At 59.8% G+C, this 22,168-nt stretch overlaps 25 non-coding genes across 25 annotated transcripts; all 25 read right to left on the bottom strand.

Moving 5' to 3' along the window:
• Positions 1-399: 399 nt before the first annotated feature.
• Positions 400-563, bottom strand: LOC144821028 (U1 spliceosomal RNA). Its single transcript, XR_013608129.1, has one exon. It is a non-coding gene; the product is annotated as a U1 spliceosomal RNA (small nuclear RNA).
• A 617-nt stretch (positions 564-1,180) lies between these two features.
• On the bottom strand, positions 1,181-1,344 carry LOC144821027 (U1 spliceosomal RNA). Its single transcript, XR_013608128.1, has one exon. It is a non-coding gene; the product is annotated as a U1 spliceosomal RNA (small nuclear RNA).
• Positions 1,345-2,235: 891 nt separating this feature from the next.
• On the bottom strand, positions 2,236-2,399 carry LOC144821026 (U1 spliceosomal RNA). The gene has a single exon (XR_013608127.1). It is a non-coding gene; the product is annotated as a U1 spliceosomal RNA (small nuclear RNA).
• Positions 2,400-3,016: 617 nt separating this feature from the next.
• On the bottom strand, positions 3,017-3,180 carry LOC144821025 (U1 spliceosomal RNA). Its single transcript, XR_013608126.1, has one exon. It is a non-coding gene; the product is annotated as a U1 spliceosomal RNA (small nuclear RNA).
• A 617-nt stretch (positions 3,181-3,797) lies between these two features.
• Positions 3,798-3,961, bottom strand: LOC144821024 (U1 spliceosomal RNA). Its single transcript, XR_013608125.1, has one exon. It is a non-coding gene; the product is annotated as a U1 spliceosomal RNA (small nuclear RNA).
• Positions 3,962-4,852: 891 nt separating this feature from the next.
• LOC144821023 (U1 spliceosomal RNA) lies at positions 4,853-5,016 on the bottom strand. Its single transcript, XR_013608124.1, has one exon. It is a non-coding gene; the product is annotated as a U1 spliceosomal RNA (small nuclear RNA).
• Positions 5,017-5,633: 617 nt separating this feature from the next.
• Positions 5,634-5,797, bottom strand: LOC144821022 (U1 spliceosomal RNA). Its single transcript, XR_013608123.1, has one exon. It is a non-coding gene; the product is annotated as a U1 spliceosomal RNA (small nuclear RNA).
• An 891-nt stretch (positions 5,798-6,688) lies between these two features.
• LOC144821021 (U1 spliceosomal RNA) lies at positions 6,689-6,852 on the bottom strand. The gene has a single exon (XR_013608122.1). It is a non-coding gene; the product is annotated as a U1 spliceosomal RNA (small nuclear RNA).
• A 617-nt stretch (positions 6,853-7,469) lies between these two features.
• Positions 7,470-7,633, bottom strand: LOC144821020 (U1 spliceosomal RNA). The gene has a single exon (XR_013608121.1). It is a non-coding gene; the product is annotated as a U1 spliceosomal RNA (small nuclear RNA).
• A 617-nt stretch (positions 7,634-8,250) lies between these two features.
• On the bottom strand, positions 8,251-8,414 carry LOC144821019 (U1 spliceosomal RNA). Its single transcript, XR_013608120.1, has one exon. It is a non-coding gene; the product is annotated as a U1 spliceosomal RNA (small nuclear RNA).
• Positions 8,415-9,030: 616 nt separating this feature from the next.
• On the bottom strand, positions 9,031-9,194 carry LOC144821018 (U1 spliceosomal RNA). Its single transcript, XR_013608119.1, has one exon. It is a non-coding gene; the product is annotated as a U1 spliceosomal RNA (small nuclear RNA).
• Positions 9,195-10,085: 891 nt separating this feature from the next.
• On the bottom strand, positions 10,086-10,249 carry LOC144821017 (U1 spliceosomal RNA). Its single transcript, XR_013608118.1, has one exon. It is a non-coding gene; the product is annotated as a U1 spliceosomal RNA (small nuclear RNA).
• A 617-nt stretch (positions 10,250-10,866) lies between these two features.
• LOC144821016 (U1 spliceosomal RNA) lies at positions 10,867-11,030 on the bottom strand. The gene has a single exon (XR_013608117.1). It is a non-coding gene; the product is annotated as a U1 spliceosomal RNA (small nuclear RNA).
• A 617-nt stretch (positions 11,031-11,647) lies between these two features.
• Positions 11,648-11,811, bottom strand: LOC144821015 (U1 spliceosomal RNA). Its single transcript, XR_013608116.1, has one exon. It is a non-coding gene; the product is annotated as a U1 spliceosomal RNA (small nuclear RNA).
• An 891-nt stretch (positions 11,812-12,702) lies between these two features.
• On the bottom strand, positions 12,703-12,866 carry LOC144821014 (U1 spliceosomal RNA). Its single transcript, XR_013608115.1, has one exon. It is a non-coding gene; the product is annotated as a U1 spliceosomal RNA (small nuclear RNA).
• Positions 12,867-13,483: 617 nt separating this feature from the next.
• Positions 13,484-13,647, bottom strand: LOC144821013 (U1 spliceosomal RNA). The gene has a single exon (XR_013608114.1). It is a non-coding gene; the product is annotated as a U1 spliceosomal RNA (small nuclear RNA).
• Positions 13,648-14,264: 617 nt separating this feature from the next.
• Positions 14,265-14,428, bottom strand: LOC144821012 (U1 spliceosomal RNA). Its single transcript, XR_013608113.1, has one exon. It is a non-coding gene; the product is annotated as a U1 spliceosomal RNA (small nuclear RNA).
• Positions 14,429-15,045: 617 nt separating this feature from the next.
• Positions 15,046-15,209, bottom strand: LOC144821011 (U1 spliceosomal RNA). Its single transcript, XR_013608112.1, has one exon. It is a non-coding gene; the product is annotated as a U1 spliceosomal RNA (small nuclear RNA).
• An 891-nt stretch (positions 15,210-16,100) lies between these two features.
• On the bottom strand, positions 16,101-16,264 carry LOC144821010 (U1 spliceosomal RNA). The gene has a single exon (XR_013608111.1). It is a non-coding gene; the product is annotated as a U1 spliceosomal RNA (small nuclear RNA).
• Positions 16,265-16,881: 617 nt separating this feature from the next.
• LOC144821009 (U1 spliceosomal RNA) lies at positions 16,882-17,045 on the bottom strand. Its single transcript, XR_013608110.1, has one exon. It is a non-coding gene; the product is annotated as a U1 spliceosomal RNA (small nuclear RNA).
• Positions 17,046-17,936: 891 nt separating this feature from the next.
• LOC144821008 (U1 spliceosomal RNA) lies at positions 17,937-18,100 on the bottom strand. The gene has a single exon (XR_013608109.1). It is a non-coding gene; the product is annotated as a U1 spliceosomal RNA (small nuclear RNA).
• A 617-nt stretch (positions 18,101-18,717) lies between these two features.
• On the bottom strand, positions 18,718-18,881 carry LOC144821007 (U1 spliceosomal RNA). Its single transcript, XR_013608108.1, has one exon. It is a non-coding gene; the product is annotated as a U1 spliceosomal RNA (small nuclear RNA).
• Positions 18,882-19,772: 891 nt separating this feature from the next.
• LOC144820482 (U1 spliceosomal RNA) lies at positions 19,773-19,936 on the bottom strand. The gene has a single exon (XR_013607809.1). It is a non-coding gene; the product is annotated as a U1 spliceosomal RNA (small nuclear RNA).
• A 617-nt stretch (positions 19,937-20,553) lies between these two features.
• LOC144821005 (U1 spliceosomal RNA) lies at positions 20,554-20,717 on the bottom strand. The gene has a single exon (XR_013608107.1). It is a non-coding gene; the product is annotated as a U1 spliceosomal RNA (small nuclear RNA).
• Positions 20,718-21,334: 617 nt separating this feature from the next.
• Positions 21,335-21,498, bottom strand: LOC144821004 (U1 spliceosomal RNA). The gene has a single exon (XR_013608106.1). It is a non-coding gene; the product is annotated as a U1 spliceosomal RNA (small nuclear RNA).
• Positions 21,499-22,168: the final 670 nt, after the last annotated feature.

Raw genomic sequence — 22,168 nt, 5'->3', positions numbered from 1 at the left:
CCACGCCCACCAGCAGCGCCAATCAGGGCCCTGCTTTCACTACTCTGCACGCAGCTCACATGGGGGGAAAGCCAGGGCTACAGCTAGCACACCAGAGGGCTTGGCAGGTCGAAATCGGGCCCAAAAGCAGATCTGTCAGGCCCTCCAAACTGTGCGCAAGCAAAGGCTACGGCAAGCAGAGAAGAGGGCTTGCCAGGCCGAAATCGGGCCCAGAAGCACGTTTCTAAGCCCTAACCCAGCATCCCCCAAGCTCGTCAATTCGCATATGTAATGGGCCCTCGCCCACTCCCCATTCCAGCCAGCTTACAGCACCCTGGACGGACGACAAGAAACGTCAAAGGGTGCTCCAGACTCCTTTTTATTTTTCTCTCCCTTTTTGTCTTTCTTGAAACCAGAGATCAGGGGAAAGCGCGAACGCAGTCCCCCACTACCAGAAATTATGCAGTCGAGTATCCCGCATTTGGGGACATCGCAGGGGTCAGCACATCCGAAGTGCAATGGATGAGCCTCACCCTGGGAGAACCACCTTCGTGATCATGGTGTCTCCCCTGCCAGGTAAGTATGAGTTGGAAGGGGACAGGGCGAGGGCGGCCCGCATGGCATCTCCCCGCAGAGCGAGGGTGGCATCCACACAGGGAAGGCCTGAGGCCGGGCGAGGCAGAGCATGGGCCTTGTGAGGCCCAAGGTTGCCCAGCCAAGGGCCCTGTGCCCACTTTGGAAAGCGCGCAGCTACCCACAGCAGCTTCCCACAGGCCTCGGCCGGCCTGCAAAATTTGCATGTCCACGCCCACCAGCAGCGCCAATCAGGGCCCTGCTTTCACTACTCTGCACGCAGCTCACATGGGGGGAAAGCCAGGGCTACAGCTAGCACACCAGAGGGCTTGGCAGGTCGAAATCGGGCCCAAAAGCAGATCTGTCAGGCCCTCCAAACTGTGCGCAAGCAAAGGCTACGGCAAGCAGAGAAGAGGGCTTGCCAGGCCGAAATCGGGCCCAGAAGCACGTTTCTAAGCCCTAACCCAGCATCCCCCAAGCTCGTCAATTCGCATATGTAATGGGCCCTCGCCCACTCCCCATTCCAGCCAGCTTACAGCACCCTGGACGGACGACAAGAAACGTCAAAGGGTGCTCCAGACTCCTTTTTATTTTTCTCTCCCTTTTTGTCTTTCTTGAAACCAGAGATCAGGGGAAAGCGCGAACGCAGTCCCCCACTACCAGAAATTATGCAGTCGAGTATCCCGCATTTGGGGACATCGCAGGGGTCAGCACATCCGAAGTGCAATGGATGAGCCTCACCCTGGGAGAACCACCTTCGTGATCATGGTGTCTCCCCTGCCAGGTAAGTATGAGTTGGAAGGGGACAGGGCGAGGGCGGCCCGCATGGCATCTCCCCGCAGAGCGAGGGTGGCATCCACACAGGGAAGGCCTGAGGCCGGGCGAGGCAGAGCATGGGCCTTGTGAGGCCCAAGGTTGCCCAGCCAAGGGCCCTGTGCCCACTTTGGAAAGCGCGCAGCTACCCACAGCAGCTTCCCACAGGCCTCGGCCGGCCTGCAAAATTTGCATGTCCACGCCCACCAGGGCCCTGCTTTCACTATACTGCACGCAGCTCACACGGGCGGGAAAGCCAGGGCTACAGCACTCACAGAAGGGGGCTTGCCAGGTCGATTTTGGGCCCAGAAGCAGAGATTTGGGGCTTTTGATGCTCAAGACCTGCCACTGAAGCCAACTCTAGAGTAGGCAGTGACCTGTTGCCTGGCTAGGCCCCAGTTGACTGCTTGTGGCTGAAAGTCAGAGACAAAGCGGCCAGCAAGCGAGCAGGGGTTCTCGCCCCGAGCCCCTCACGCCTTCCCGAACGCTCCCAAACGCAGCAGAACCCTCGCCGGGCAGAGCCCTCGCCGGGCCACAGCCTGGGGTTCTCAGCCAGAGTCTGGGCCCGGGAAGGCTAGGGTGAGGCAAGTGGCTGGCAGCCAGGCCACAGCCCCAGGGCTGGCGATCGAAAGGAGCAGACATGTCACCTGGCCAGGGCCTACTGCCCTGTCTCTGGATAGGTCCCCAGAGTGGGAGGCTTCAACTATCCCATCATTCCCCAGGCTCAGCACTTTGCATGCTATCCCCTCTTGCCCACGCCCCCTTCCAATCCAGCCGCAGCACCCTGGACAGACCACAGAAGACGACGAAAGGTGCTCCAGACTCCTTTTTATTTTTCTCTCCCTTTTTGTCTTTCTTGAAACCAGAGATCAGGGGAAAGCGCGAACGCAGTCCCCCACTACCAGAAATTATGCAGTCGAGTATCCCGCATTTGGGGACATCGCAGGGGTCAGCACATCCGAAGTGCAATGGATGAGCCTCACCCTGGGAGAACCACCTTCGTGATCATGGTGTCTCCCCTGCCAGGTAAGTATGAGTTGGAAGGGGACAGGGCGAGGGCGGCCCGCATGGCATCTCCCCGCAGAGCGAGGGTGGCATCCACACAGGGAAGGCCTGAGGCCGGGCGAGGCAGAGCATGGGCCTTGTGAGGCCCAAGGTTGCCCAGCCAAGGGCCCTGTGCCCACTTTGGAAAGCGCGCAGCTACCCACAGCAGCTTCCCACAGGCCTCGGCCGGCCTGCAAAATTTGCATGTCCACGCCCACCAGCAGCGCCAATCAGGGCCCTGCTTTCACTACTCTGCACGCAGCTCACATGGGGGGAAAGCCAGGGCTACAGCTAGCACACCAGAGGGCTTGGCAGGTCGAAATCGGGCCCAAAAGCAGATCTGTCAGGCCCTCCAAACTGTGCGCAAGCAAAGGCTACGGCAAGCAGAGAAGAGGGCTTGCCAGGCCGAAATCGGGCCCAGAAGCACGTTTCTAAGCCCTAACCCAGCATCCCCCAAGCACGTCAATTCGCATATGTAATGGGCCCTCGCCCACTCCCCATTCCAGCCAGCTTACAGCACCCTGGACGGACGACAAGAAACGTCAAAGGGTGCTCCAGACTCCTTTTTATTTTTCTCTCCCTTTTTGTCTTTCTTGAAACCAGAGATCAGGGGAAAGCGCGAACGCAGTCCCCCACTACCAGAAATTATGCAGTCGAGTATCCCGCATTTGGGGACATCGCAGGGGTCAGCACATCCGAAGTGCAATGGATGAGCCTCACCCTGGGAGAACCACCTTCGTGATCATGGTGTCTCCCCTGCCAGGTAAGTATGAGTTGGAAGGGGACAGGGCGAGGGCGGCCCGCATGGCATCTCCCCGCAGAGCGAGGGTGGCATCCACACAGGGAAGGCCTGAGGCCGGGCGAGGCAGAGCATGGGCCTTGTGAGGCCCAAGGTTGCCCAGCCAAGGGCCCTGTGCCCACTTTGGAAAGCGCGCAGCTACCCACAGCAGCTTCCCACAGGCCTCGGCCGGCCTGCAAAATTTGCATGTCCACGCCCACCAGCAGCGCCAATCAGGGCCCTGCTTTCACTACTCTGCACGCAGCTCACATGGGGGGAAAGCCAGGGCTACAGCTAGCACACCAGAGGGCTTGGCAGGTCGAAATCGGGCCCAAAAGCAGATCTGTCAGGCCCTCCAAACTGTGCGCAAGCAAAGGCTACGGCAAGCAGAGAAGAGGGCTTGCCAGGCCGAAATCGGGCCCAGAAGCACGTTTCTAAGCCCTAACCCAGCATCCCCCAAGCTCGTCAATTCGCATATGTAATGGGCCCTCGCCCACTCCCCATTCCAGCCAGCTTACAGCACCCTGGACGGACGACAAGAAACGTCAAAGGGTGCTCCAGACTCCTTTTTATTTTTCTCTCCCTTTTTGTCTTTCTTGAAACCAGAGATCAGGGGAAAGCGCGAACGCAGTCCCCCACTACCAGAAATTATGCAGTCGAGTATCCCGCATTTGGGGACATCGCAGGGGTCAGCACATCCGAAGTGCAATGGATGAGCCTCACCCTGGGAGAACCACCTTCGTGATCATGGTGTCTCCCCTGCCAGGTAAGTATGAGTTGGAAGGGGACAGGGCGAGGGCGGCCCGCATGGCATCTCCCCGCAGAGCGAGGGTGGCATCCACACAGGGAAGGCCTGAGGCCGGGCGAGGCAGAGCATGGGCCTTGTGAGGCCCAAGGTTGCCCAGCCAAGGGCCCTGTGCCCACTTTGGAAAGCGCGCAGCTACCCACAGCAGCTTCCCACAGGCCTCGGCCGGCCTGCAAAATTTGCATGTCCACGCCCACCAGGGCCCTGCTTTCACTATACTGCACGCAGCTCACACGGGCGGGAAAGCCAGGGCTACAGCACTCACAGAAGGGGGCTTGCCAGGTCGATTTTGGGCCCAGAAGCAGAGATTTGGGGCTTTTGATGCTCAAGACCTGCCACTGAAGCCAACTCTAGAGTAGGCAGTGACATGTTGCCTGGCTAGGCCCCAGTTGACTGCTTGTGGCTGAAAGTCAGAGACAAAGCGGCCAGCAAGCGAGCAGGGGTTCTCGCCCCGAGCCCCTCACGCCTTCCCGAACGCTCCCAAACGCAGCAGAACCCTCGCCGGGCAGAGCCCTCGCCGGGCCACAGCCTGGGGTTCTCAGCCAGAGTCTGGGCCCGGGAAGGCTAGGGTGAGGCAAGTGGCTGGCAGCCAGGCCACAGCCCCAGGGCTGGCGATCGAAAGGAGCAGACATGTCACCTGGCCAGGGCCTACTGCCCTGTCTCTGGATAGGTCCCCAGAGTGGGAGGCTTCAACTATCCCATCATTCCCCAGGCTCAGCACTTTGCATGCTATCCCCTCTTGCCCACGCCCCCTTCCAATCCAGCCGCAGCACCCTGGACAGACCACAGAAGACGACGAAAGGTGCTCCAGACTCCTTTTTATTTTTCTCTCCCTTTTTGTCTTTCTTGAAACCAGAGATCAGGGGAAAGCGCGAACGCAGTCCCCCACTACCAGAAATTATGCAGTCGAGTATCCCGCATTTGGGGACATCGCAGGGGTCAGCACATCCGAAGTGCAATGGATGAGCCTCACCCTGGGAGAACCACCTTCGTGATCATGGTGTCTCCCCTGCCAGGTAAGTATGAGTTGGAAGGGGACAGGGCGAGGGCGGCCCGCATGGCATCTCCCCGCAGAGCGAGGGTGGCATCCACACAGGGAAGGCCTGAGGCCGGGCGAGGCAGAGCATGGGCCTTGTGAGGCCCAAGGTTGCCCAGCCAAGGGCCCTGTGCCCACTTTGGAAAGCGCGCAGCTACCCACAGCAGCTTCCCACAGGCCTCGGCCGGCCTGCAAAATTTGCATGTCCACGCCCACCAGCAGCGCCAATCAGGGCCCTGCTTTCACTACTCTGCACGCAGCTCACATGGGGGGAAAGCCAGGGCTACAGCTAGCACACCAGAGGGCTTGGCAGGTCGAAATCGGGCCCAAAAGCAGATCTGTCAGGCCCTCCAAACTGTGCGCAAGCAAAGGCTACGGCAAGCAGAGAAGAGGGCTTGCCAGGCCGAAATCGGGCCCAGAAGCACGTTTCTAAGCCCTAACCCAGCATCCCCCAAGCTCGTCAATTCGCATATGTAATGGGCCCTCGCCCACTCCCCATTCCAGCCAGCTTACAGCACCCTGGACGGACGACAAGAAACGTCAAAGGGTGCTCCAGACTCCTTTTTATTTTTCTCTCCCTTTTTGTCTTTCTTGAAACCAGAGATCAGGGGAAAGCGCGAACGCAGTCCCCCACTACCAGAAATTATGCAGTCGAGTATCCCGCATTTGGGGACATCGCAGGGGTCAGCACATCCGAAGTGCAATGGATGAGCCTCACCCTGGGAGAACCACCTTCGTGATCATGGTGTCTCCCCTGCCAGGTAAGTATGAGTTGGAAGGGGACAGGGCGAGGGCGGCCCGCATGGCATCTCCCCGCAGAGCGAGGGTGGCATCCACACAGGGAAGGCCTGAGGCCGGGCGAGGCAGAGCATGGGCCTTGTGAGGCCCAAGGTTGCCCAGCCAAGGGCCCTGTGCCCACTTTGGAAAGCGCGCAGCTACCCACAGCAGCTTCCCACAGGCCTCGGCCGGCCTGCAAAATTTGCATGTCCACGCCCACCAGGGCCCTGCTTTCACTATACTGCACGCAGCTCACACGGGCGGGAAAGCCAGGGCTACAGCACTCACAGAAGGGGGCTTGCCAGGTCGATTTTGGGCCCAGAAGCAGAGATTTGGGGCTTTTGATGCTCAAGACCTGCCACTGAAGCCAACTCTAGAGTAGGCAGTGACCTGTTGCCTGGCTAGGCCCCAGTTGACTGCTTGTGGCTGAAAGTCAGAGACAAAGCGGCCAGCAAGCGAGCAGGGGTTCTCGCCCCGAGCCCCTCACGCCTTCCCGAACGCTCCCAAACGCAGCAGAACCCTCGCCGGGCAGAGCCCTCGCCGGGCCACAGCCTGGGGTTCTCAGCCAGAGTCTGGGCCCGGGAAGGCTAGGGTGAGGCAAGTGGCTGGCAGCCAGGCCACAGCCCCAGGGCTGGCGATCGAAAGGAGCAGACATGTCACCTGGCCAGGGCCTACTGCCCTGTCTCTGGATAGGTCCCCAGAGTGGGAGGCTTCAACTATCCCATCATTCCCCAGGCTCAGCACTTTGCATGCTATCCCCTCTTGCCCACGCCCCCTTCCAATCCAGCCGCAGCACCCTGGACAGACCACAGAAGACGACGAAAGGTGCTCCAGACTCCTTTTTATTTTTCTCTCCCTTTTTGTCTTTCTTGAAACCAGAGATCAGGGGAAAGCGCGAACGCAGTCCCCCACTACCAGAAATTATGCAGTCGAGTATCCCGCATTTGGGGACATCGCAGGGGTCAGCACATCCGAAGTGCAATGGATGAGCCTCACCCTGGGAGAACCACCTTCGTGATCATGGTGTCTCCCCTGCCAGGTAAGTATGAGTTGGAAGGGGACAGGGCGAGGGCGGCCCGCATGGCATCTCCCCGCAGAGCGAGGGTGGCATCCACACAGGGAAGGCCTGAGGCCGGGCGAGGCAGAGCATGGGCCTTGTGAGGCCCAAGGTTGCCCAGCCAAGGGCCCTGTGCCCACTTTGGAAAGCGCGCAGCTACCCACAGCAGCTTCCCACAGGCCTCGGCCGGCCTGCAAAATTTGCATGTCCACGCCCACCAGCAGCGCCAATCAGGGCCCTGCTTTCACTACTCTGCACGCAGCTCACATGGGGGGAAAGCCAGGGCTACAGCTAGCACACCAGAGGGCTTGGCAGGTCGAAATCGGGCCCAAAAGCAGATCTGTCAGGCCCTCCAAACTGTGCGCAAGCAAAGGCTACGGCAAGCAGAGAAGAGGGCTTGCCAGGCCGAAATCGGGCCCAGAAGCACGTTTCTAAGCCCTAACCCAGCATCCCCCAAGCTCGTCAATTCGCATATGTAATGGGCCCTCGCCCACTCCCCATTCCAGCCAGCTTACAGCACCCTGGACGGACGACAAGAAACGTCAAAGGGTGCTCCAGACTCCTTTTTATTTTTCTCTCCCTTTTTGTCTTTCTTGAAACCAGAGATCAGGGGAAAGCGCGAACGCAGTCCCCCACTACCAGAAATTATGCAGTCGAGTATCCCGCATTTGGGGACATCGCAGGGGTCAGCACATCCGAAGTGCAATGGATGAGCCTCACCCTGGGAGAACCACCTTCGTGATCATGGTGTCTCCCCTGCCAGGTAAGTATGAGTTGGAAGGGGACAGGGCGAGGGCGGCCCGCATGGCATCTCCCCGCAGAGCGAGGGTGGCATCCACACAGGGAAGGCCTGAGGCCGGGTGAGGCAGAGCATGGGCCTTGTGAGGCCCAAGGTTGCCCAGCCAAGGGCCCTGTGCCCACTTTGGAAAGCGCGCAGCTACCCACAGCAGCTTCCCACAGGCCTCGGCCGGCCTGCAAAATTTGCATGTCCACGCCCACCAGCAGCGCCAATCAGGGCCCTGCTTTCACTACTCTGCACGCAGCTCACATGGGGGGAAAGCCAGGGCTACAGCTAGCACACCAGAGGGCTTGGCAGGTCGAAATCGGGCCCAAAAGCAGATCTGTCAGGCCCTCCAAACTGTGCGCAAGCAAAGGCTACGGCAAGCAGAGAAGAGGGCTTGCCAGGCCGAAATCGGGCCCAGAAGCACGTTTCTAAGCCCTAACCCAGCATCCCCCAAGCTCGTCAATTCGCATATGTAATGGGCCCTCGCCCACTCCCCATTCCAGCCAGCTTACAGCACCCTGGACGGACGACAAGAAACGTCAAAGGGTGCTCCAGACTCCTTTTTATTTTTCTCTCCCTTTTTGTCTTTCTTGAAACCAGAGATCAGGGGAAAGCGCGAACGCAGTCCCCCACTACCAGAAATTATGCAGTCGAGTATCCCGCATTTGGGGACATCGCAGGGGTCAGCACATCCGAAGTGCAATGGATGAGCCTCACCCTGGGAGAACCACCTTCGTGATCATGGTGTCTCCCCTGCCAGGTAAGTATGAGTTGGAAGGGGACAGGGCGAGGGCGGCCCGCATGGCATCTCCCCGCAGAGCGAGGGTGGCATCCACACAGGGAAGGCCTGAGGCCGGGCGAGGCAGAGCATGGGCCTTGTGAGGCCCAAGGTTGCCCAGCCAAGGGCCCTGTGCCACTTTGGAAAGCGCGCAGCTACCCACAGCAGCTTCCCACAGGCCTCGGCCGGCCTGCAAAATTTGCATGTCCACGCCCACCAGCAGCGCCAATCAGGGCCCTGCTTTCACTACTCTGCACGCAGCTCACATGGGGGGAAAGCCAGGGCTACAGCTAGCACACCAGAGGGCTTGGCAGGTCGAAATCGGGCCCAAAAGCAGATCTGTCAGGCCCTCCAAACTGTGCGCAAGCAAAGGCTACGGCAAGCAGAGAAGAGGGCTTGCCAGGCCGAAATCGGGCCCAGAAGCACGTTTCTAAGCCCTAACCCAGCATCCCCCAAGCTCGTCAATTCGCATATGTAATGGGCCCTCGCCCACTCCCCATTCCAGCCAGCTTACAGCACCCTGGACGGACGACAAGAAACGTCAAAGGGTGCTCCAGACTCCTTTTTATTTTTCTCTCCCTTTTTGTCTTTCTTGAAACCAGAGATCAGGGGAAAGCGCGAACGCAGTCCCCCACTACCAGAAATTATGCAGTCGAGTATCCCGCATTTGGGGACATCGCAGGGGTCAGCACATCCGAAGTGCAATGGATGAGCCTCACCCTGGGAGAACCACCTTCGTGATCATGGTGTCTCCCCTGCCAGGTAAGTATGAGTTGGAAGGGGACAGGGCGAGGGCGGCCCGCATGGCATCTCCCCGCAGAGCGAGGGTGGCATCCACACAGGGAAGGCCTGAGGCCGGGCGAGGCAGAGCATGGGCCTTGTGAGGCCCAAGGTTGCCCAGCCAAGGGCCCTGTGCCCACTTTGGAAAGCGCGCAGCTACCCACAGCAGCTTCCCACAGGCCTCGGCCGGCCTGCAAAATTTGCATGTCCACGCCCACCAGGGCCCTGCTTTCACTATACTGCACGCAGCTCACACGGGCGGGAAAGCCAGGGCTACAGCACTCACAGAAGGGGGCTTGCCAGGTCGATTTTGGGCCCAGAAGCAGAGATTTGGGGCTTTTGATGCTCAAGACCTGCCACTGAAGCCAACTCTAGAGTAGGCAGTGACCTGTTGCCTGGCTAGGCCCCAGTTGACTGCTTGTGGCTGAAAGTCAGAGACAAAGCGGCCAGCAAGCGAGCAGGGGTTCTCGCCCCGAGCCCCTCACGCCTTCCCGAACGCTCCCAAACGCAGCAGAACCCTCGCCGGGCAGAGCCCTCGCCGGGCCACAGCCTGGGGTTCTCAGCCAGAGTCTGGGCCCGGGAAGGCTAGGGTGAGGCAAGTGGCTGGCAGCCAGGCCACAGCCCCAGGGCTGGCGATCGAAAGGAGCAGACATGTCACCTGGCCAGGGCCTACTGCCCTGTCTCTGGATAGGTCCCCAGAGTGGGAGGCTTCAACTATCCCATCATTCCCCAGGCTCAGCACTTTGCATGCTATCCCCTCTTGCCCACGCCCCCTTCCAATCCAGCCGCAGCACCCTGGACAGACCACAGAAGACGACGAAAGGTGCTCCAGACTCCTTTTTATTTTTCTCTCCCTTTTTGTCTTTCTTGAAACCAGAGATCAGGGGAAAGCGCGAACGCAGTCCCCCACTACCAGAAATTATGCAGTCGAGTATCCCGCATTTGGGGACATCGCAGGGGTCAGCACATCCGAAGTGCAATGGATGAGCCTCACCCTGGGAGAACCACCTTCGTGATCATGGTGTCTCCCCTGCCAGGTAAGTATGAGTTGGAAGGGGACAGGGCGAGGGCGGCCCGCATGGCATCTCCCCGCAGAGCGAGGGTGGCATCCACACAGGGAAGGCCTGAGGCCGGGCGAGGCAGAGCATGGGCCTTGTGAGGCCCAAGGTTGCCCAGCCAAGGGCCCTGTGCCCACTTTGGAAAGCGCGCAGCTACCCACAGCAGCTTCCCACAGGCCTCGGCCGGCCTGCAAAATTTGCATGTCCACGCCCACCAGCAGCGCCAATCAGGGCCCTGCTTTCACTACTCTGCACGCAGCTCACATGGGGGGAAAGCCAGGGCTACAGCTAGCACACCAGAGGGCTTGGCAGGTCGAAATCGGGCCCAAAAGCAGATCTGTCAGGCCCTCCAAACTGTGCGCAAGCAAAGGCTACGGCAAGCAGAGAAGAGGGCTTGCCAGGCCGAAATCGGGCCCAGAAGCACGTTTCTAAGCCCTAACCCAGCATCCCCCAAGCACGTCAATTCGCATATGTAATGGGCCCTCGCCCACTCCCCATTCCAGCCAGCTTACAGCACCCTGGACGGACGACAAGAAACGTCAAAGGGTGCTCCAGACTCCTTTTTATTTTTCTCTCCCTTTTTGTCTTTCTTGAAACCAGAGATCAGGGGAAAGCGCGAACGCAGTCCCCCACTACCAGAAATTATGCAGTCGAGTATCCCGCATTTGGGGACATCGCAGGGGTCAGCACATCCGAAGTGCAATGGATGAGCCTCACCCTGGGAGAACCACCTTCGTGATCATGGTGTCTCCCCTGCCAGGTAAGTATGAGTTGGAAGGGGACAGGGCGAGGGCGGCCCGCATGGCATCTCCCCGCAGAGCGAGGGTGGCATCCACACAGGGAAGGCCTGAGGCCGGGCGAGGCAGAGCATGGGCCTTGTGAGGCCCAAGGTTGCCCAGCCAAGGGCCCTGTGCCCACTTTGGAAAGCGCGCAGCTACCCACAGCAGCTTCCCACAGGCCTCGGCCGGCCTGCAAAATTTGCATGTCCACGCCCACCAGCAGCGCCAATCAGGGCCCTGCTTTCACTACTCTGCACGCAGCTCACATGGGGGGAAAGCCAGGGCTACAGCTAGCACACCAGAGGGCTTGGCAGGTCGAAATCGGGCCCAAAAGCAGATCTGTCAGGCCCTCCAAACTGTGCGCAAGCAAAGGCTACGGCAAGCAGAGAAGAGGGCTTGCCAGGCCGAAATCGGGCCCAGAAGCACGTTTCTAAGCCCTAACCCAGCATCCCCCAAGCTCGTCAATTCGCATATGTAATGGGCCCTCGCCCACTCCCCATTCCAGCCAGCTTACAGCACCCTGGACGGACGACAAGAAACGTCAAAGGGTGCTCCAGACTCCTTTTTATTTTTCTCTCCCTTTTTGTCTTTCTTGAAACCAGAGATCAGGGGAAAGCGCGAACGCAGTCCCCCACTACCAGAAATTATGCAGTCGAGTATCCCGCATTTGGGGACATCGCAGGGGTCAGCACATCCGAAGTGCAATGGATGAGCCTCACCCTGGGAGAACCACCTTCGTGATCATGGTGTCTCCCCTGCCAGGTAAGTATGAGTTGGAAGGGGACAGGGCGAGGGCGGCCCGCATGGCATCTCCCCGCAGAGCGAGGGTGGCATCCACACAGGGAAGGCCTGAGGCCGGGCGAGGCAGAGCATGGGCCTTGTGAGGCCCAAGGTTGCCCAGCCAAGGGCCCTGTGCCCACTTTGGAAAGCGCGCAGCTACCCACAGCAGCTTCCCACAGGCCTCGGCCGGCCTGCAAAATTTGCATGTCCACGCCCACCAGGGCCCTGCTTTCACTATACTGCACGCAGCTCACACGGGCGGGAAAGCCAGGGCTACAGCACTCACAGAAGGGGGCTTGCCAGGTCGATTTTGGGCCCAGAAGCAGAGATTTGGGGCTTTTGATGCTCAAGACCTGCCACTGAAGCCAACTCTAGAGTAGGCAGTGACCTGTTGCCTGGCTAGGCCCCAGTTGACTGCTTGTGGCTGAAAGTCAGAGACAAAGCGGCCAGCAAGCGAGCAGGGGTTCTCGCCCCGAGCCCCTCACGCCTTCCCGAACGCTCCCAAACGCAGCAGAACCCTCGCCGGGCAGAGCCCTCGCCGGGCCACAGCCTGGGGTTCTCAGCCAGAGTCTGGGCCCGGGAAGGCTAGGGTGAGGCAAGTGGCTGGCAGCCAGGCCACAGCCCCAGGGCTGGCGATCGAAAGGAGCAGACATGTCACCTGGCCAGGGCCTACTGCCCTGTCTCTGGATAGGTCCCCAGAGTGGGAGGCTTCAACTATCCCATCATTCCCCAGGCTCAGCACTTTGCATGCTATCCCCTCTTGCCCACGCCCCCTTCCAATCCAGCCGCAGCACCCTGGACAGACCACAGAAGACGACGAAAGGTGCTCCAGACTCCTTTTTATTTTTCTCTCCCTTTTTGTCTTTCTTGAAACCAGAGATCAGGGGAAAGCGCGAACGCAGTCCCCCACTACCAGAAATTATGCAGTCGAGTATCCCGCATTTGGGGACATCGCAGGGGTCAGCACATCCGAAGTGCAATGGATGAGCCTCACCCTGGGAGAACCACCTTCGTGATCATGGTGTCTCCCCTGCCAGGTAAGTATGAGTTGGAAGGGGACAGGGCGAGGGCGGCCCGCATGGCATCTCCCCGCAGAGCGAGGGTGGCATCCACACAGGGAAGGCCTGAGGCCGGGCGAGGCAGAGCATGGGCCTTGTGAGGCCCAAGGTTGCCCAGCCAAGGGCCCTGTGCCCACTTTGGAAAGCGCGCAGCTACCCACAGCAGCTTCCCACAGGCCTCGGCCGGCCTGCAAAATTTGCATGTCCACGCCCACCAGCAGCGCCAATCAGGGCCCTGCTTTCACTACTCTGCACGCAGCTCACATGGGGGGAAAGCCAGGGCTACAGCTAGCACACCAGAGGGCTTGGCAGGTCGAAATCGGGCCCAAAAGCAGATCTGTCAGGCCCTCCAAACTGTGCGCAAGCAAAGGCTACGGCAAGCAGAGAAGAGGGCTTGCCAGGCCGAAATCGGGCCCAGAAGCACGTTTCTAAGCCCTAACCCAGCATCCCCCAAGCTCGTCAATTCGCATATGTAATGGGCCCTCGCCCACTCCCCATTCCAGCCAGCTTACAGCACCCTGGACGGACGACAAGAAACGTCAAAGGGTGCTCCAGACTCCTTTTTATTTTTCTCTCCCTTTTTGTCTTTCTTGAAACCAGAGATCAGGGGAAAGCGCGAACGCAGTCCCCCACTACCAGAAATTATGCAGTCGAGTATCCCGCATTTGGGGACATCGCAGGGGTCAGCACATCCGAAGTGCAATGGATGAGCCTCACCCTGGGAGAACCACCTTCGTGATCATGGTGTCTCCCCTGCCAGGTAAGTATGAGTTGGAAGGGGACAGGGCGAGGGCGGCCCGCATGGCATCTCCCCGCAGAGCGAGGGTGGCATCCACACAGGGAAGGCCTGAGGCCGGGTGAGGCAGAGCATGGGCCTTGTGAGGCCCAAGGTTGCCCAGCCAAGGGCCCTGTGCCCACTTTGGAAAGCGCGCAGCTACCCACAGCAGCTTCCCACAGGCCTCGGCCGGCCTGCAAAATTTGCATGTCCACGCCCACCAGCAGCGCCAATCAGGGCCCTGCTTTCACTACTCTGCACGCAGCTCACATGGGGGGAAAGCCAGGGCTACAGCTAGCACACCAGAGGGCTTGGCAGGTCGAAATCGGGCCCAAAAGCAGATCTGTCAGGCCCTCCAAACTGTGCGCAAGCAAAGGCTACGGCAAGCAGAGAAGAGGGCTTGCCAGGCCGAAATCGGGCCCAGAAGCACGTTTCTAAGCCCTAACCCAGCATCCCCCAAGCTCGTCAATTCGCATATGTAATGGGCCCTCGCCCACTCCCCATTCCAGCCAGCTTACAGCACCCTGGACGGACGACAAGAAACGTCAAAGGGTGCTCCAGACTCCTTTTTATTTTTCTCTCCCTTTTTGTCTTTCTTGAAACCAGAGATCAGGGGAAAGCGCGAACGCAGTCCCCCACTACCAGAAATTATGCAGTCGAGTATCCCGCATTTGGGGACATCGCAGGGGTCAGCACATCCGAAGTGCAATGGATGAGCCTCACCCTGGGAGAACCACCTTCGTGATCATGGTGTCTCCCCTGCCAGGTAAGTATGAGTTGGAAGGGGACAGGGCGAGGGCGGCCCGCATGGCATCTCCCCGCAGAGCGAGGGTGGCATCCACACAGGGAAGGCCTGAGGCCGGGCGAGGCAGAGCATGGGCCTTGTGAGGCCCAAGGTTGCCCAGCCAAGGGCCCTGTGCCCACTTTGGAAAGCGCGCAGCTACCCACAGCAGCTTCCCACAGGCCTCGGCCGGCCTGCAAAATTTGCATGTCCACGCCCACCAGCAGCGCCAATCAGGGCCCTGCTTTCACTACTCTGCACGCAGCTCACATGGGGGGAAAGCCAGGGCTACAGCTAGCACACCAGAGGGCTTGGCAGGTCGAAATCGGGCCCAAAAGCAGATCTGTCAGGCCCTCCAAACTGTGCGCAAGCAAAGGCTACGGCAAGCAGAGAAGAGGGCTTGCCAGGCCGAAATCGGGCCCAGAAGCACGTTTCTAAGCCCTAACCCAGCATCCCCCAAGCTCGTCAATTCGCATATGTAATGGGCCCTCGCCCACTCCCCATTCCAGCCAGCTTACAGCACCCTGGACGGACGACAAGAAACGTCAAAGGGTGCTCCAGACTCCTTTTTATTTTTCTCTCCCTTTTTGTCTTTCTTGAAACCAGAGATCAGGGGAAAGCGCGAACGCAGTCCCCCACTACCAGAAATTATGCAGTCGAGTATCCCGCATTTGGGGACATCGCAGGGGTCAGCACATCCGAAGTGCAATGGATGAGCCTCACCCTGGGAGAACCACCTTCGTGATCATGGTGTCTCCCCTGCCAGGTAAGTATGAGTTGGAAGGGGACAGGGCGAGGGCGGCCCGCATGGCATCTCCCCGCAGAGCGAGGGTGGCATCCACACAGGGAAGGCCTGAGGCCGGGCGAGGCAGAGCATGGGCCTTGTGAGGCCCAAGGTTGCCCAGCCAAGGGCCCTGTGCCCACTTTGGAAAGCGCGCAGCTACCCACAGCAGCTTCCCACAGGCCTCGGCCGGCCTGCAAAATGTGCATGTCCACGCCCACCAGGGCCCTGCTTTCACTATACTGCACGCAGCTCACACGGGCGGGAAAGCCAGGGCTACAGCACTCACAGAAGGGGGCTTGCCAGGTCGATTTTGGGCCCAGAAGCAGAGATTTGGGGCTTTTGATGCTCAAGACCTGCCACTGAAGCCAACTCTAGAGTAGGCAGTGACCTGTTGCCTGGCTAGGCCCCAGTTGACTGCTTGTGGCTGAAAGTCAGAGACAAAGCGGCCAGCAAGCGAGCAGGGGTTCTCGCCCCGAGCCCCTCACGCCTTCCCGAACGCTCCCAAACGCAGCAGAACCCTCGCCGGGCAGAGCCCTCGCCGGGCCACAGCCTGGGGTTCTCAGCCAGAGTCTGGGCCCGGGAAGGCTAGGGTGAGGCAAGTGGCTGGCAGCCAGGCCACAGCCCCAGGGCTGGCGATCGAAAGGAGCAGACATGTCACCTGGCCAGGGCCTACTGCCCTGTCTCTGGATAGGTCCCCAGAGTGGGAGGCTTCAACTATCCCATCATTCCCCAGGCTCAGCACTTTGCATGCTATCCCCTCTTGCCCACGCCCCCTTCCAATCCAGCCGCAGCACCCTGGACAGACCACAGAAGACGACGAAAGGTGCTCCAGACTCCTTTTTATTTTTCTCTCCCTTTTTGTCTTTCTTGAAACCAGAGATCAGGGGAAAGCGCGAACGCAGTCCCCCACTACCAGAAATTATGCAGTCGAGTATCCCGCATTTGGGGACATCGCAGGGGTCAGCACATCCGAAGTGCAATGGATGAGCCTCACCCTGGGAGAACCACCTTCGTGATCATGGTGTCTCCCCTGCCAGGTAAGTATGAGTTGGAAGGGGACAGGGCGAGGGCGGCCCGCATGGCATCTCCCCGCAGAGCGAGGGTGGCATCCACACAGGGAAGGCCTGAGGCCGGGCGAGGCAGAGCATGGGCCTTGTGAGGCCCAAGGTTGCCCAGCCAAGGGCCCTGTGCCCACTTTGGAAAGCGCGCAGCTACCCACAGCAGCTTCCCACAGGCCTCGGCCGGCCTGCAAAATTTGCATGTCCACGCCCACCAGCAGCGCCAATCAGGGCCCTGCTTTCACTACTCTGCACGCAGCTCACATGGGGGGAAAGCCAGGGCTACAGCTAGCACACCAGAGGGCTTGGCAGGTCGAAATCGGGCCCAAAAGCAGATCTGTCAGGCCCTCCAAACTGTGCGCAAGCAAAGGCTACGGCAAGCAGAGAAGAGGGCTTGCCAGGCCGAAATCGGGCCCAGAAGCACGTTTCTAAGCCCTAACCCAGCATCCCCCAAGCTCGTCAATTCGCATATGTAATGGGCCCTCGCCCACTCCCCATTCCAGCCAGCTTACAGCACCCTGGACGGACGACAAGAAACGTCAAAGGGTGCTCCAGACTCCTTTTTATTTTTCTCTCCCTTTTTGTCTTTCTTGAAACCAGAGATCAGGGGAAAGCGCGAACGCAGTCCCCCACTACCAGAAATTATGCAGTCGAGTATCCCGCATTTGGGGACATCGCAGGGGTCAGCACATCCGAAGTGCAATGGATGAGCCTCACCCTGGGAGAACCACCTTCGTGATCATGGTGTCTCCCCTGCCAGGTAAGTATGAGTTGGAAGGGGACAGGGCGAGGGCGGCCCGCATGGCATCTCCCCGCAGAGCGAGGGTGGCATCCACACAGGGAAGGCCTGAGGCCGGGCGAGGCAGAGCATGGGCCTTGTGAGGCCCAAGGTTGCCCAGCCAAGGGCCCTGTGCCCACTTTGGAAAGCGCGCAGCTACCCACAGCAGCTTCCCACAGGCCTCGGCCGGCCTGCAAAATTTGCATGTCCACGCCCACCAGGGCCCTGCTTTCACTATACTGCACGCAGCTCACACGGGCGGGAAAGCCAGGGCTACAGCACTCACAGAAGGGGGCTTGCCAGGTCGATTTTGGGCCCAGAAGCAGAGATTTGGGGCTTTTGATGCTCAAGACCTGCCACTGAAGCCAACTCTAGAGTAGGCAGTGACCTGTTGCCTGGCTAGGCCCCAGTTGACTGCTTGTGGCTGAAAGTCAGAGACAAAGCGGCCAGCAAGCGAGCAGGGGTTCTCGCCCCGAGCCCCTCACGCCTTCCCGAACGCTCCCAAACGCAGCAGAACCCTCGCCGGGCAGAGCCCTCGCCGGGCCACAGCCTGGGGTTCTCAGCCAGAGTCTGGGCCCGGGAAGGCTAGGGTGAGGCAAGTGGCTGGCAGCCAGGCCACAGCCCCAGGGCTGGCGATCGAAAGGAGCAGACATGTCACCTGGCCAGGGCCTACTGCCCTGTCTCTGGATAGGTCCCCAGAGTGGGAGGCTTCAACTATCCCATCATTCCCCAGGCTCAGCACTTTGCATGCTATCCCCTCTTGCCCACGCCCCCTTCCAATCCAGCCGCAGCACCCTGGACAGACCACAGAAGACGACGAAAGGTGCTCCAGACTCCTTTTTATTTTTCTCTCCCTTTTTGTCTTTCTTGAAACCAGAGATCAGGGGAAAGCGCGAACGCAGTCCCCCACTACCAGAAATTATGCAGTCGAGTATCCCGCATTTGGGGACATCGCAGGGGTCAGCACATCCGAAGTGCAATGGATGAGCCTCACCCTGGGAGAACCACCTTCGTGATCATGGTGTCTCCCCTGCCAGGTAAGTATGAGTTGGAAGGGGACAGGGCGAGGGCGGCCCGCATGGCATCTCCCCGCAGAGCGAGGGTGGCATCCACACAGGGAAGGCCTGAGGCCGGGCGAGGCAGAGCATGGGCCTTGTGAGGCCCAAGGTTGCCCAGCCAAGGGCCCTGTGCCCACTTTGGAAAGCGCGCAGCTACCCACAGCAGCTTCCCACAGGCCTCGGCCGGCCTGCAAAATTTGCATGTCCACGCCCACCAGCAGCGCCAATCAGGGCCCTGCTTTCACTACTCTGCACGCAGCTCACATGGGGGGAAAGCCAGGGCTACAGCTAGCACACCAGAGGGCTTGGCAGGTCGAAATCGGGCCCAAAAGCAGATCTGTCAGGCCCTCCAAACTGTGCGCAAGCAAAGGCTACGGCAAGCAGAGAAGAGGGCTTGCCAGGCCGAAATCGGGCCCAGAAGCACGTTTCTAAGCCCTAACCCAGCATCCCCCAAGCTCGTCAATTCGCATATGTAATGGGCCCTCGCCCACTCCCCATTCCAGCCAGCTTACAGCACCCTGGACGGACGACAAGAAACGTCAAAGGGTGCTCCAGACTCCTTTTTATTTTTCTCTCCCTTTTTGTCTTTCTTGAAACCAGAGATCAGGGGAAAGCGCGAACGCAGTCCCCCACTACCAGAAATTATGCAGTCGAGTATCCCGCATTTGGGGACATCGCAGGGGTCAGCACATCCGAAGTGCAATGGATGAGCCTCACCCTGGGAGAACCACCTTCGTGATCATGGTGTCTCCCCTGCCAGGTAAGTATGAGTTGGAAGGGGACAGGGCGAGGGCGGCCCGCATGGCATCTCCCCGCAGAGCGAGGGTGGCATCCACACAGGGAAGGCCTGAGGCCGGGCGAGGCAGAGCATGGGCCTTGTGAGGCCCAAGGTTGCCCAGCCAAGGGCCCTGTGCCCACTTTGGAAAGCGCGCAGCTACCCACAGCAGCTTCCCACAGGCCTCGGCCGGCCTGCAAAATTTGCATGTCCACGCCCACCAGGGCCCTGCTTTCACTATACTGCACGCAGCTCACACGGGCGGGAAAGCCAGGGCTACAGCACTCACAGAAGGGGGCTTGCCAGGTCGATTTTGGGCCCAGAAGCAGAGATTTGGGGCTTTTGATGCTCAAGACCTGCCACTGAAGCCAACTCTAGAGTAGGCAGTGACCTGTTGCCTGGCTAGGCCCCAGTTGACTGCTTGTGGCTGAAAGTCAGAGACAAAGCGGCCAGCAAGCGAGCAGGGGTTCTCGCCCCGAGCCCCTCACGCCTTCCCGAACGCTCCCAAACGCAGCAGAACCCTCGCCGGGCAGAGCCCTCGCCGGGCCACAGCCTGGGGTTCTCAGCCAGAGTCTGGGCCCGGGAAGGCTAGGGTGAGGCAAGTGGCTGGCAGCCAGGCCACAGCCCCAGGGCTGGCGATCGAAAGGAGCAGACATGTCACCTGGCCAGGGCCTACTGCCCTGTCTCTGGATAGGTCCCCAGAGTGGGAGGCTTCAACTATCCCATCATTCCCCAGGCTCAGCACTTTGCATGCTATCCCCTCTTGCCCACGCCCCCTTCCAATCCAGCCGCAGCACCCTGGACAGACCACAGAAGACGACGAAAGGTGCTCCAGACTCCTTTTTATTTTTCTCTCCCTTTTTGTCTTTCTTGAAACCAGAGATCAGGGGAAAGCGCGAACGCAGTCTCCCACTACCAGAAATTATGCAGTCGAGTATCCCGCATTTGGGGACATCGCAGGGGTCAGCACATCCGAAGTGCAATGGATGAGCCTCACCCTGGGAGAACCACCTTCGTGATCATGGTGTCTCCCCTGCCAGGTAAGTATGAGTTGGAAGGGGACAGGGCGAGGGCGGCCCGCATGGCATCTCCCCGCAGAGCGAGGGTGGCATCCACACAGGGAAGGCCTGAGGCCGGGCGAGGCAGAGCATGGGCCTTGTGAGGCCCAAGGTTGCCCAGCCAAGGGCCCTGTGCCCACTTTGGAAAGCGCGCAGCTACCCACAGCAGCTTCCCACAGGCCTCGGCCGGCCTGCAAAATTTGCATGTCCACGCCCACCAGCAGCGCCAATCAGGGCCCTGCTTTCACTACTCTGCACGCAGCTCACATGGGGGGAAAGCCAGGGCTACAGCTAGCACACCAGAGGGCTTGGCAGGTCGAAATCGGGCCCAAAAGCAGATCTGTCAGGCCCTCCAAACTGTGCGCAAGCAAAGGCTACGGCAAGCAGAGAAGAGGGCTTGCCAGGCCGAAATCGGGCCCAGAAGCACGTTTCTAAGCCCTAACCCAGCATCCCCCAAGCTCGTCAATTCGCATATGTAATGGGCCCTCGCCCACTCCCCATTCCAGCCAGCTTACAGCACCCTGGACGGACGACAAGAAACGTCAAAGGGTGCTCCAGACTCCTTTTTATTTTTCTCTCCCTTTTTGTCTTTCTTGAAACCAGAGATCAGGGGAAAGCGCGAACGCAGTCCCCCACTACCAGAAATTATGCAGTCGAGTATCCCGCATTTGGGGACATCGCAGGGGTCAGCACATCCGAAGTGCAATGGATGAGCCTCACCCTGGGAGAACCACCTTCGTGATCATGGTGTCTCCCCTGCCAGGTAAGTATGAGTTGGAAGGGGACAGGGCGAGGGCGGCCCGCATGGCATCTCCCCGCAGAGCGAGGGTGGCATCCACACAGGGAAGGCCTGAGGCCGGGCGAGGCAGAGCATGGGCCTTGTGAGGCCCAAGGTTGCCCAGCCAAGGGCCCTGTGCCCACTTTGGAAAGCGCGCAGCTACCCACAGCAGCTTCCCACAGGCCTCGGCCGGCCTGCAAAATTTGCATGTCCACGCCCACCAGCAGCGCCAATCAGGGCCCTGCTTTCACTACTCTGCACGCAGCTCACATGGGGGGAAAGCCAGGGCTACAGCTAGCACACCAGAGGGCTTGGCAGGTCGAAATCGGGCCCAAAAGCAGATCTGTCAGGCCCTCCAAACTGTGCGCAAGCAAAGGCTACGGCAAGCAGAGAAGAGGGCTTGCCAGGCCGAAATCGGGCCCAGAAGCACGTTTCTAAGCCCTAACCCAGCATCCCCCAAGCTCGTCAATTCGCATATGTAATGGGCCCTCGCCCACTCCCCATTCCAGCCAGCTTACAGCACCCTGGACGGACGACAAGAAACGTCAAAGGGTGCTCCAGACTCCTTTTTATTTTTCTCTCCCTTTTTGTCTTTCTTGAAACCAGAGATCAGGGGAAAGCGCGAACGCAGTCCCCCACTACCAGAAATTATGCAGTCGAGTATCCCGCATTTGGGGACATCGCAGGGGTCAGCACATCCGAAGTGCAATGGATGAGCCTCACCCTGGGAGAACCACCTTCGTGATCATGGTGTCTCCCCTGCCAGGTAAGTATGAGTTGGAAGGGGACAGGGCGAGGGCGGCCCGCATGGCATCTCCCCGCAGAGCGAGGGTGGCATCCACACAGGGAAGGCCTGAGGCCGGGCGAGGCAGAGCATGGGCCTTGTGAGGCCCAAGGTTGCCCAGCCAAGGGCCCTGTGCCCACTTTGGAAAGCGCGCAGCTACCCACAGCAACTTCCCACAGGCCTCGGCCGGCCTGCAAAATGTGCATGTCCACGCCCACCAGGGCCCTGCTTTCACTATACTGCACGCAGCTCACACGGGCGGGAAAGCCAGGGCTACAGCACTCACAGAAGGGGGCTTGCCAGGTCGATTTTGGGCCCAGAAGCAGAGATTTGGGGCTTTTGATGCTCAAGACCTGCCACTGAAGCCAACTCTAGAGTAGGCAGTGACCTGTTGCCTGGCTAGGCCCCAGTTGACTGCTTGTGGCTGAAAGTCAGAGACAAAGCGGCCAGCAAGCGAGCAGGGGTTCTCGCCCCGAGCCCCTCACGCCTTCCCGAACGCTCCCAAACGCAGCAGAACCCTCGCCGGGCAGAGCCCTCGCCGGGCCACAGCCTGGGGTTCTCAGCCAGAGTCTGGGCCCGGGAAGGCTAGGGTGAGGCAAGTGGCTGGCAGCCAGGCCACAGCCCCAGGGCTGGCGATCGAAAGGAGCAGACATGTCACCT

Source organism: Lissotriton helveticus, chromosome 2_1 (assembly GCF_964261635.1).
Source record: "Lissotriton helveticus chromosome 2_1, aLisHel1.1, whole genome shotgun sequence".
In the NCBI taxonomy this organism is placed as follows: domain Eukaryota; kingdom Metazoa; phylum Chordata; class Amphibia; order Caudata; family Salamandridae; genus Lissotriton; species Lissotriton helveticus.
The sequence above is the reverse complement of the archived record's forward strand: the minus strand, read 5'-3'. Positions and strand labels throughout refer to the sequence as shown.